Source organism: Dasypus novemcinctus, chromosome 16 (genome assembly GCF_030445035.2).
Source record: "Dasypus novemcinctus isolate mDasNov1 chromosome 16, mDasNov1.1.hap2, whole genome shotgun sequence".
In the NCBI taxonomy this organism is placed as follows: Eukaryota; Metazoa; Chordata; class Mammalia; order Cingulata; family Dasypodidae; genus Dasypus; species Dasypus novemcinctus.
Genome location: NC_080688.1, coordinates 65,733,998 through 65,746,437, shown reverse-complemented (window position 1 = coordinate 65,746,437; position 12,440 = coordinate 65,733,998). Strand labels below are relative to the sequence as shown.

The window sequence follows — 12,440 nt, the reverse complement described above, 5'->3', positions numbered from 1 at the left end:
TTTTCCTATCTGGATGCCTTTAATTTTTTTTTCTTGTCTAATTGCCCTAGCTAGGACTTCTAGTACAATATTATTGAATAACAATGGTGACAGTTGACATCCTTGTCTTGTTTCCGATCTTAGAGGGAAAGCTTTCAATCCTTCTCCATTGAGTGTGATGTTGGCCCTGGGTTTTTCATATATGCCTTTTATCATATTGAGGAATTTTCCTTCTATTCATATCTTTTGAATTGTTTTTATCAAAAAAAAGACATTGGATTTTGTCGAATGCCTTTTCTGTGTTGATTGAGATGATATGTATTTTTTTTCCTTCAATTTATTGATGTGGTGTATTATGTTGATTGACTTTCTTATGCTGAACCAGCCTTGCATACCAGGAATAAATCCCACTTGGTCATGATGTATAAGTCTTTTGATATGCTGTTGGATTTGATTTGCAAGTATTTTGTTGAGAATTTTTAAATCTATGTTCATTAGAGAGATTGGTCTGTAAATTTTTTTTTTCTTGTATCTTTATCTGGCTTTGGTATTAGGGTGATACTGGCTTCATAAAATGTGTTGGGTAATTTTCCTTCCTCTTCAGTTTTTTGGAAGAGTTTTAACAAGATTCATGTTAATTTTTTTTCAAAATGCTTGGTAGAATTCACCTGTGAGGCCATCTGGTCCTGGACTTTTCTTTGCTAGGAGATTTTTGATGATGGATTTAATCTCCTTAAATATGATTGGTTTGTTAAGTTGTATTTCTTGTAGCATCAGTGTAAGCTGGTTGTGCATTTCTAGGAATTTGTCCATTTCATCTAGGTTTTCTAGTTTGTTGGCATACAGTTTCTTATAATATCCTCTTTTGATCCTGTGGTGTCAAGTGTAACTTCCCCCCTTTCGTTTCTGAGTGTATTTATTGCATGCATTTCCCTCTTTTTTCTTTGTTAGTCTAGCTAGGGGTTTGTCAATTTTATTGATTTTCTCAAAGAACCAGGTTTTGCTTTTGTTGATTTTCTCTATTGGATTTTTTTGTTGTTGTTGTTCTCAATTTCATTTATTTCTGCTTTAATCTTTATTATATTCTTTCCTTCTCCCTGCTTTGCTCCCTGGTTTGCTGCTCTTTTTTAGTTTCTTTAGTTGTTCATTTAAATCTTTGAGTTTAGCTCTTTCTTCTTTTTTAATATAGGCATTTAGGGCTATAAATTTCCCTCTCAAGACTGCCTTTACTGTATCCCATAACTTTTGATATGTTGTGTTCTCACTTTCATTTGTATCAATATATTTACTGATTTCATTTGCAATTTCTTCTTTGACTCACAGATTATTTAGGAATGTATTGTTCAATCTCTACACATTTGTGAATTTACTTTTTTCCTGTCTATTATTGAGTTCCACTTTCATTCCATTATGATCTGAGAAGGTACTTTGTATAATTTCAGTCTTTTTATATTTATTGAGACCTGCCTTGTGCCCTAACTTGTGGTCTCTCCTGGAGAGAGATCCATGGGCACTTGAGAAGATTGTATAACCCATGGAGTTTAGATGCAGTGTTCAGCATATGTTTGTTAGGTCTAACTCATTTATCGTATTGTTCAAATTCTGTTCCCTAGTTGATCTTCTGTCTAGTTGTTCTATCTAATGATGTGAATGGCATGTTGAAGCCTCTAACAATTATTGTAGAGATGCCTATTTCTCCCTTCAGTTCTGCCAGAGTTTGTCTCATGTATTTTGGGGCCCTGGTTACGTGCATAGATATTTATGACTATTATATCTTCCTGGTGGATTGTCCCTTTTATTAATGTACAATGGTTTTCTTTATCTTTTATAACTTTTTTGCATTTAAAGTCTGTTTTGTCTGATATTAGTATAGCTATCCCTGCTGTTTTCTGGTTACTATTTGCATGGAGTATCTTTTTCCAACCCTTTCAGCCATTTTGTATCCCTGGGTCTAAGGTGAGTTTCTTGTAAACAACATATGGCTGGCTCATGTTTTTTTATCCATCTCTCAGCCTGTGTCTTTTGATTGGGGAGTTTAATTCATTCACATTTAATAATAATACTGTAAAGGCAATATTTACTTCCTCCATTTTATTCTTTGGTTTTCATATGTCATATCTTATTTTGCTTGTCTTTGTTATTCTTTTGGTTATCCTTTCTGCTATTCTTTCTTCTATACTCTTTTCCAAGCCTGTCTCTCCTGTATTTTTCTTTCAGGTTCTAAGGCTTCCTTTAATATTTCCTGCAAAGGTGGGTTCTTTTTAGCAAACTCTCTTAGTTTCTGTTTGTTTGTGAGTATTTTATACTCACCTTCATGTTTTAAGGACAATTTTGCTGAAAAAGAATTCTTGGCTGGCAGTTTTTCTCTTTCAATACCATAATTGTATCATACCACAGTCTTCTCACCTCCATGGTTTCTGAAAAGAGATCTGTGCTCTCTGTGGATATCCTTTGTATGTGATGGTTTATTTCTCCCTTGCTGCTCTGAGACTTTTCTCTTTATCTTTGACATTTGACTTCTGAGTAGCATGTATCTTGGAGTAGGTCTATTTGGATTTATTCTCATTGGGGTAAAGTTTTCTTGAAATGTAAGTTCATTTCTTTTGTGAGAGTTGGGAAATTTTCAGCTATGATTTCCTCAAATACTCTTTCTGTCCCTTTTCTCTTCTCCTTACTCCCATGACATGTATGTTCCTGCATTTTATGTTGTCATTCAACTATCTGAGCTCTCAAGTTTTTCCATTATTTTCTTTCTCTGTTCTTTTCTCCCTTCAATTTTAGCTGTTCTGTCTTCAGTACCACTTATTCTTTCTTCTGTCATTTTGAATCTGCTGTTGCATACTTCAAAATGTGTTTTTGATCTTGGCTATTTCAATTCCTTCTCACCTATTTCATTCCCATGAGCTCTGTTACTTTTCTGTTGAGGATTTCAAATTCTTCTTTGCACTCGCTTGATATGTTCTTTTTTTTTTTTTTTTAATTTCTCTCCCCTCCACCCCCAGTTGTCTGTTCTCTGTGTCTATTTTGCTGCATGTTCTTCTTTGTCCGCTTCTGTTGTTGTCAGTGGCATGGGAATCTGTGTTTCTTTTTTTGTTGGTGTTGCATCATCTTGTTGTGTCAGCTCTCCGTGTGTGAAGCGCCATTCCTTGGCAGGCTGAACTTCGTTTCACACTGGGTGGCTCTCCTTATGGGGCACACTCCTTGCACTTGGGGCTCCCCTATGCGGGGACACCCCTGCGTGGCAGGGCACTCCTTGAGTGCATCACCACTGCGCGTGGGCCAGCTCCACATGGGTCAAGGAGGCCCGGGGTTTGAACTGTGGACCTCCCATGTGGTAGATGGCCACCCTAACCACTGGGCCAAGTCCACTTCCCTCGATATCTTCTTGATGTCATTTATCTCTTCCACCATATTGTCTTTCAACTCATTAATTTGATTTTGGAAATTTGTGTGCATCTTGCTGATTAGTTCTCTCCAACTCTACATCTCTTCTGGGGCTTTGATATTGTCCTTTTTTTGGGCCATGTCTTCTATTTTCTTAGGATGGCACATAATTTTTTGCTAATATCTAGGCATCTGATTAGGATATGTTTATTCAGATGTTCAATTTCTTTTTTTGTAGGGATTTAGTGGCAGGAGGCTATGTGTTACCAGTGCTCTTTGATTCTTGGCTTGACCTGGATGGTTGGAATTGTCCTGCTGGTTGCTCAAATCTGGGCATTGGACCCAGTAATTGGTTTTAGAGTCATTTCCTGGGGCCTTGGGGAGGGAGGCTATAGTGGCCAGAAAACGCCTCTCCCACTTATTTTTAATTTTCTTTTATGCACTTCCTTGGTCTGCCAGAAGATGGTGCTCTTTTGCAGCTCTCAGTTCAGTGCCTGCTGGGAGTGTATTTGTTGCAACGCAGACCAGATCAGTGTGATAGAGCTTCCTCTCTGGAGGCTATGAGCTTTGTAATTCGAACTTTCTCTGAGACAGTTCTCCAGCCTTCTCTTCAGGTGGGAAATATTTCCACTCCCCTCTGAGTCCTCCACAATCAGTCCCTGTTAGTAGAGAAGGAGAATGGGAGGGTTGTTTATCTTTAGCCCCTTGTGGACTCCAAGGCAAACAATGGTGTACCTCACCCCTCCTGGAAGGGCTCTTGGGACTCACAGACCAAATTTGTGAGTCAAAAGCTGAGCCACCGTTGGGCTGTGTCCCTCTATTTCCCCTTTCCTGGGGTGTCCTCAACAATTAGTCCCAACTAGAAGAGAGGGAGGTTGTGAGGGTTAAATTTCTCCAGTCCTTCCCTGGCTCCCCAGGCAAACCAGTATGTGGTCTCACCTGGCCTGGAAGTGCTTGTGGGACACAGCAGACCAAATTTATGGGTCAGAAGCTGAGTCAGCCTTAGGCTGTTTCCCTCTCTCTCCCTTTTCCTGGGGTAGTAGATCCCAGGAGGTCCCCTTTGTATGTAGTCACAGGCCCAGAGGCCTGAGAATGCTAGTCTTTAGTGTGGGGGATGGTGCCAGCAGCAGCAGGCGCAGGTTTCAACTCAGTTCTGTCGTCCAGATTTCCCTCTTTTGTCCCTCTCTCCTCTGGATGGTGTCCAGCCTTCACCTGGTGTCCTAAACTCTAGAAGATCTTTTTCTAGGTGGTTTCAGCCTGTCCTTTAGTTATTTTTCTGGAAGGGAAGATGAACTTGTTTTAAAGTTTTAATTTCGTTGATCTTGACACATGACTTTTTCTTTTTAAATTACTGTGTTTTCAATAACATCTTTTTGAGTAGCTATAGGCTTATAGAAAAATCAGGCAGAAAATACAGAGTGCTTATATCCTTCCCACCCCCAGACATACTGTTTTCTCTATTAATTTAATAACATGTTGCTTACTGTGGTATATTTGTTAAAACTGAGCCATTATTGTTATTATTTTATTAACTAAAGTCCATATTGATAACTTATTTTTGCTTTACTGAATTTTAAGTGCATTTCCTGTCTCTTGTGAGACAGGCACATTTTCTCAGGTTATTTTTCCAGGCCTGCTTGAAAGACTCTTGGGTTTGTTACATTTTCTTTTTCATCATGGAGCTGCCTTCCCTGGAAACAGGTGAGTCAGCACTTCCTCAAAATCACCATCGACTGGTGTGTTGATTTACTAGACAGATTGGATTGAAAACTTTTAACTAAGCTTCTAAAGCTAAATGTCCTAAATTCACTCACAATCATAGCCTGAGCCTGGCAGTAAACTCTTACAAAGGTAAGGAGGAGGAGATAAGGAAAGATTCTTCCTGGTATCCTCCCCAAGAAGCTAACGGCTTCCTTAGAATTTCCATCCTCAGAGCCACATTCACTGACATAATGATAGCTCCTTAAGGAAGAAGCAAAGACTCTTGGCAAAATTGTTGTTATGCACTGACCAGTTGTAGGATTGAAGTCTCTGTTTTCCTTCTAGTCAGCAGGGACCACTCTCAGCCTCTAGAGATGGCTCACAGTTCCTTGCGTGTGTTCCCCTGGGCAGTTCACAACATGGATGTTTACTTTCTTGTAGGCCAGACTAAGCACATCTGTCTGACTTCCAATCTTGGCAGCAACCAGAGAAAACCCTACTCAGATAATCTCACTGTGTTAAAGTCAATTGATTTGGGACTTTACTGACATCTGTGTAATCCCTTCACTGCAGTACCTAGGTTCGTATTTAAATACTAAACTGTGAAAAGATGTGCATACCCCAGGAGCCAGGAATCTAGAGGGACCATCTTAAGGGCTCTGCCCACCCCATTTAGCCCCTTTCCTGACTAATGATTCTAGTCCTCTAATTACTTGGGACCCCACCCCTGGATCCAAATTCTTTGGTCCCTACCTGTATTAGCCCACGGGGTGCTGATGCAAAATACCAAAAATTGGTTGGCTTTTATAAAGGGTGTTTATTTGGGGTAGAAGCTCACACATGCCAGGCCATAAAGCATGTTAGTTCCCTCACCAAAGTCTATCTTTGTGTGTTAGAGCAAGATGTCTGCCGACATCTGCAAGGGTTCGGGCTTCCTGGGTTCCTCTCTTCCAGGGTCTTGCTTCTCTGTGGGTTTAGGGTTCCTCTCTTCCCAGGGCTTGCCTCTTCCTGAGCTCAGGGTTCCTCTCTTCCTGGGGCTGGCTTCTTTTTCCTCTGTGAGCTTGCTTCCTGGGGTCCAGCTTAAGGCTTCAGCCTCAAACTCATTAAAACATTAAAACCCCAACATAAAAAAAAAAACCTCAAGTCTGTCCTTTGCTATGCCTTTTATCTGTGGTCCCTACCCACCAAGGGGTGGGGATTCAGTGCCCTAATGATGTGGCCCAATCAAAGCCCTAATCATAACTTAATCATGCCCAGGTTCAGACCAGTTCACAAGCCAATATCTATTTTTGGAATTCATAACTATGTCAAACAGTTACACCATCCATCAGTGGCCCCAGGCTTCACTGATTTTAAACTCTAAAAAGTTTATAATCTTGGACTTTAATTAAAAAGCTACTGCCATAATCTTTTCTGATCCCAAATTGGATGGCTAGAAATCATTTCAAATGGAATCTAGGAATCAGTTAAAGAAATATTGTATTTCACAGGATAGGAAAAATATAAGTATCATAAATGTATGAACACTTAGATTTCATCAGGGAAATGCAAATTTAAACCACAGGAGAAGCCACCCGAATGGTTAAAATAAAAGATTAAGTGTTGCTAGGATGAAGAGGAGAAGATGAAGAGCAGGGAGGCTCCTTGTATACTGCTGGTGGGAGTGTTAATTGATCCAACTATTTTGGAAAACAGCTGTGGCATTATCTGGCAAAGTCGAACACCCACATACCCTACAATCTAGCCATTCCATTACTTGAGTCTAGATCCTAGAGAAAATCTTGTACCTGGGTACCAAGAGACATGTACAAGAATGTGTTTAGAAGCATTGTCAATGTAATAGCAAAATCAAAAAACAACAAAAGTCCACCTAGAGTAGAAGGATAAAAATAACAGGATAAAGTCCTGGTATTATGCTTTAAGTAGGTTTCAGATTATTCCATTGTATAAACTGTAGAGTCATATCATTTTGAGTTAATGAAATGATGGGGGCAAGTTTTCCAATCTCACCTGATTTAGGGATCTAAGAGCCAGTCATCAATCACTTTATGTCCAAATGACAAAATCTGCATATACTGGAGTACTATGTAGCAGTGAAAAATGAATGACCGCTAAACTATATTACTGTGGTATGAATAGTGTTTACTTCTGGGGGATAATGATTGGAAGGGAGAGCAAGTGAGTTTTCTAGGGTGCTAAAAAGTTCTGTATCTTGGGTAGTGTTTACATGGATGTGTATATTTGTAAAATATTAGATGTATCCTTATCTTTGTAAAGTTTACTGTATGTATCAATTTAAAAAGAGGAAATTGATTTAAAAAGTGAATTCTAGAGGCATGTATCCACATGGGTGAATCTCAAAAAGAATTGAGAGAAATAAATGAGTCACAGAATAATAAATTCTGAATGATTCCAGGATATAGTTCAAAAATAGGCAAAACTAAAAAAAATACAAAAACAGAAAAAAATATTATTTAGGGATACATACAGAGGTGATAAAACAATTTTTTTTTAATCTAGAAAATTATTAGTAGAGATATCATGTTATCTCTGGGAGAAAGAGATGCAATCAAGGAGGGGCACACAGGAGGTTTCTGGGATATTGCTGTGGTTCTGTTTCTTAATAGAACATGGATCATCTCTCCTAAACTCTTCACTTAAGAAAAACATTTTTTTCCTGCATTTTAATTTTATTCCACAAGTAGTACCTTAAGACATTCTTATTGTAAAAGAGTAAAAAAAAAAACAAAAATCCCTCCTGATTCCCCATCCCAGAATTTTTCATAGTGCCTTGCATGTTTTTTTTAATTTTAAAAAATGTATTGAAGTATATCACACATACATGAACAATATGTGTATAGTAATAGTTGTGAACTTACAAAATAAGCATACATAACATACAGGGACTTCATACCGTACTCTACCAATAATACCTTGCATTGTTGTAAAACATTTTTAAGTAATGATTAAAGAGCATCCTCAAAATACTACTACTAACCAAAATACCTTACATTTGGTGTATTTTCTCCCCAACCCACACTACTATTATTATTTTTTTTATCATTTATACGTGAACATACATAAACAATAAGTGTATAGTAAAAGTTGTGAACTTACAAAACATGGATAACATCATTCAGGGGTCCCATCAATCAACCCATTCATGTTTTTACTTTTGACTTTCAAAATACATTTTAAACAATTTGAAAGAAAAATAATCAGTATCAATGACAATCATTATCACTACCCATCTGTTTTAAAACCTAATCATCTGTTCTTATTTCAGTGTTTATATTCCATCGTTATTTTTGGTTATAAGAATAGCTTATGCTGAATCCCCAGCATGTACAACAGTGCCTGGTCCAGAATAGATACTCAATAAATAACTAATGAATGAATAATGAGTGTTCTTTCAAAAACAACCAAAAAAAAACTACAAACAATTCAGAGGTGATTATGTCGAAAACATTTTCTTCCCCTTCCCCCACACATGCTCTTTTTTTTTTTTAATTTTAAGATGTATTTATTTATTTATCCCCACCCCCTTGTTTTTTTGCATTTGCTGTGTCTTGTGTGCTGGTCTTCTCTTTCTAGGAGGCATGGGGATCCAACCCAGGGACCTTCCCTGTAGTAGGTGGGAACTCAGTTGCCTGAGCCACATAAGCTTCCCCTCATTCATTCATTCACTCTCATTTAATATATCCCTAATGCTCTTTTAGTTCTGATTATTTTGTTGACGGCAGATCTTTTAGCCTTTGTAAGCTCTCATTTAGCACTTCTTATTGACCGAGTCTGTTCTGATAGTTTCTGGCATAGGAGGGCTGGCTGCTATTTGGGTTCATTGCCAACTGTGGGAGGCAGCAGAACCTGTGATGGATCGGCCCCATTTGAGTACCGCGTCCTCTGGGAAGCCTTGCCTTTTACCCCTGCAGTGTCTCCTGTGCCTGTGCTCTGCAGTCTCCTTACAACAGTACTTGGCCAGATGAAGTGGCACTGCCTACCTGCTGTACCCTTCACGTTGCTGTGCCCGCAGGCAGCAACAATCTATGCTTTGGAGTATACACATATGAAATGTTTTGGAACAAATAGAAAAAAAGAATGCGGCACAATTAGAAATTGCCAAATGCTAAATCAGCAAATTACTTGACCCTGTCACCCTGACTGTAGTGGCATTGAAAGTCAATGACCTTGCAAACAGCTAAGCCACCACTCTGACTCAACCCAGTGAGATGGGAGAGTTTTAGAGATTTAGGTCACTGCTATTCTATATTCTTTCCTCTAGGCGTCCCTACCCCCATTCTCTGAAAAATGGTAGGATAATAGCTCAGGACTATGACTTCTGAAAGATTCCCAGCAGTCTAATGACTGTATAACTATATCCTTTCAGAAGCCATGATCTAGTGTGTTTGAAAACACTTTTTATCTAATTTGGTTCGTTGGTACAAAATAAGACTGATCATGCCTTCTGTGGCCATTTGTTTTCTTTAAATCTTCTTGAGATTGGTTGCTCATACAGAAGTATTTCAGTCAGGTATTACTGACCGTTTTAGCTGGAGAGACAAAATAACTCTGAGGGAATCATGGCCCTAGGGGTGTGGGCAAAAAGAGCTTTGGTGAGTAAAAGTGTGGGCTTTTTAGCCAGGCTGCTCCTTGCTAGCTTTGTCATTTTGGCAAATTTATTTAACTTCTTGGCACCATAAAATGGGAATAAGTAAATTCTATACGGAAGGGTCGTAATGACCATTAAGTGAATTAATATTCCTGAAACTTTAAAAACAGGGCCTGGCATGAGTAAGTGTTTTCAATACATCACTAACTATTATTAGTTTGTGACCTCCCAATTTGTCCCAGTGGGAAGGAGACAGTGACAGCTGCACAATGTCCCCCGTCCGTTCCTGAGGTGGGCAGCTCCTTCACGAAGAGAGCCGCAGTGAGCCCTGAGGACCTGGCTGCCCCTGAGCCTCTCTCCAGGCTTAGCCTCAGGGCTCAGGGAAAGGAGGGATGAATGGGGGTTTCGCACACACACACCTGGCCTCTCCTGTGCAGCCTCCCACCCTATCAGGCAGGCAGCACCCAGGAACTCCGGAGTCACTGGCTTTCGTGCATTCCTCACAGTCTGCAGCTGATCTTCTCTCTGCTGATATCTGGCATTGGCAAGAATTTGTAATAGAATCAGGTAAGGCCTCAGAGGACACTAGTTCAGGAGCCTGCTCAGTTATTTGCACAACCTACTTGCTTTGTGTCGTCCCGAACTTCTCACGTCCCTATGACTCGGTTCCTCATCTCTAACATAAAGGGACTAAAGAAGAGGGCATCGCTGTCTTGTCCCGGTGATAACCTTATTTGACTTATCTGTTCAGCCGGCCTCTGCTTGAGGGGCAGTGATGGTTCTGTCGCTTCTCTCCCAAGGCAGACCATTCATGACTAATAGCTCTAACTGTTAGAAAGCTCTTAGGTCGAGCTGAAATCTGCATCCTGTAACCTAGGATCTTTGGTCTTAATTTGGTTCGTTGGCACAACACAATGTAAGTCTGGTCATGCTCTTGAGGTAGTTAAAATCCTGACCTGGTCTCCTAGTCTAGTTGTTCATACCCAGTTCCCTCAGACGATCCCCACAGGAGCTGGCAACTCTCACGTGTGATTTGATTACCATCTGGATTATGCAGGTAAACTAACGTTTCTTGAAAAAGGCACGCTATACACATAATTGGTTTTAATTTTCATAGGAAATGAGTGGGGATATTACTGTTTCCATTTTATAAAAGAGAAAACTGAGGTGCAGAGAAGTTAAGTAGCTTTCCCAAGATTGTTTGGCTCATAAACTATGTAAACAGAATTAAACTCAGGTCTGTCTGTCTCCAAAGACGGTGCAGTCCTTTCCCAGGGAAGTTGGAAACCTGAGCACTCTTCTTGGAACTGGTTCAAAAACATTTTCTGGGGACAGTCTTGGTCCTGCTTGTACAACATCCTTTTGTTAGGCACAGGTCCTTTGGGGACCCTGCTCTTCATCTTTCGTACAGAGAGTGAGCCCCGTTTCAGCACATGAAGTCTATGCTCAAATTGTGATACAGAAAAGTTGCACTCCAGACCTTGCAAAGCAGTAGTTATAAAGAACTGGGCCAAGGAGGTTTTGAGGGACACATGGCCTACCCAAGTGGCCCCACTTCACATCCCTACCCTCCTTTTCCTTCTGCTATTAATGTAGATTTCGGGTATTTCTTGTATATTTATTTGTAAGTCATCTTAAGTACTTTTAGGAAGAAGGATGTAAACAAACAAATAAATAGCCCCTGCTCTTTCTCTTTTATTACACTGAACCTGTACTGAACTTTCTGGAATATAAGTAAGGTCTTTTAGTTGCCTGTCCTACTTACTGAGTTAACAGTCAACTAATATCCTCTGGGATAGATATTTCAATTTTGAAGTACATTAATTTTTTTTTTAGTCTGCAGCATTTAACATTTTAAAAATTATATATATTTTTTGACTAGATGATGCATTCACTAAGTAAGTACAAGGGTGCACACAGAGAAAGATTATTTTGCCCTCCCACCCTAGCTCCCAGGCACCCAGTTCCCCTTCTATGAAGCAATTAAGGTTAGCAGTTTCATTTATATCCTTCTACAGATATTCTTTGCATGCACAAATACATATATGTGCTTGTATTTTACTTTCTCTTTTTAGACAAACGGAACATATGATATACCCTATTCAGCACTTTTCAATTTTTTTCAATTAAAAGTATCTTAAAAAGAAAGTACATTTCGAAGATGAGCTGTTATTAGGTTGTTTTCTGTCTCTTTTGGGGGGCAGGGGGGGGGAGATACTGGGGCCAGGGATTGAACCTGGAACCTCGTATATGGGAAGCTGGCACGCAACCACTGAGCTACACTGGCTCCCCATCCTGTCTTGTAATATTATAAAAAATGTAGTAAATAACCTTATATGCACATTGCTTCACTTACATGAAATCATATCTGTAAAATAAATTTCAAGAAGGAGAAATTGCAGGGCCAAAGGATATGTGCATTTATAATTTTGAAACTCTTGCCAGGCTGTTGGTTGTGCCAGTGGACATATCCTCTAGCAGTTTACCCACACTCTTGCCTACAGTGTGTCATCAATCTTATGAGAATATGGTATTTCGACATAGTTGAGTTTTAATTAGTGTTTCTCTTGGTCTAAGTGAGTTTTAGTGAGGTTTTTCTATTAACCATTCCTTACATTGGGCAACGATATTTTGAACCCCAAAGCAGATATATATTTCTCTTTAAGATTTCATCCAGCTTTCACCATACTAGTTAATTCAAATAATTTTGGATACCAACTCTGCCATCCAGTTGATTTGCTGTCTTCTTGTTTACACCAGTGGATCC

At 39.3% G+C, this 12,440-nt stretch overlaps 1 protein-coding gene across 1 annotated transcript in view; it reads left to right on the top strand.

Moving 5' to 3' along the window:
* The first annotated feature begins 10,169 nt into the window (after positions 1 to 10,169).
* The window catches only part of DYM (dymeclin), a 542,345-nt gene continuing 540,074 nt past the window's right edge, over positions 10,170 to 12,440 (top strand). Inside the window, exon 1 of the mRNA XM_058277682.2 lies at positions 10,170 to 10,240. The gene's annotated coding sequence lies outside the window, so the exon portion shown is untranslated. The remainder of the gene's footprint in view (positions 10,241 to 12,440) is intronic.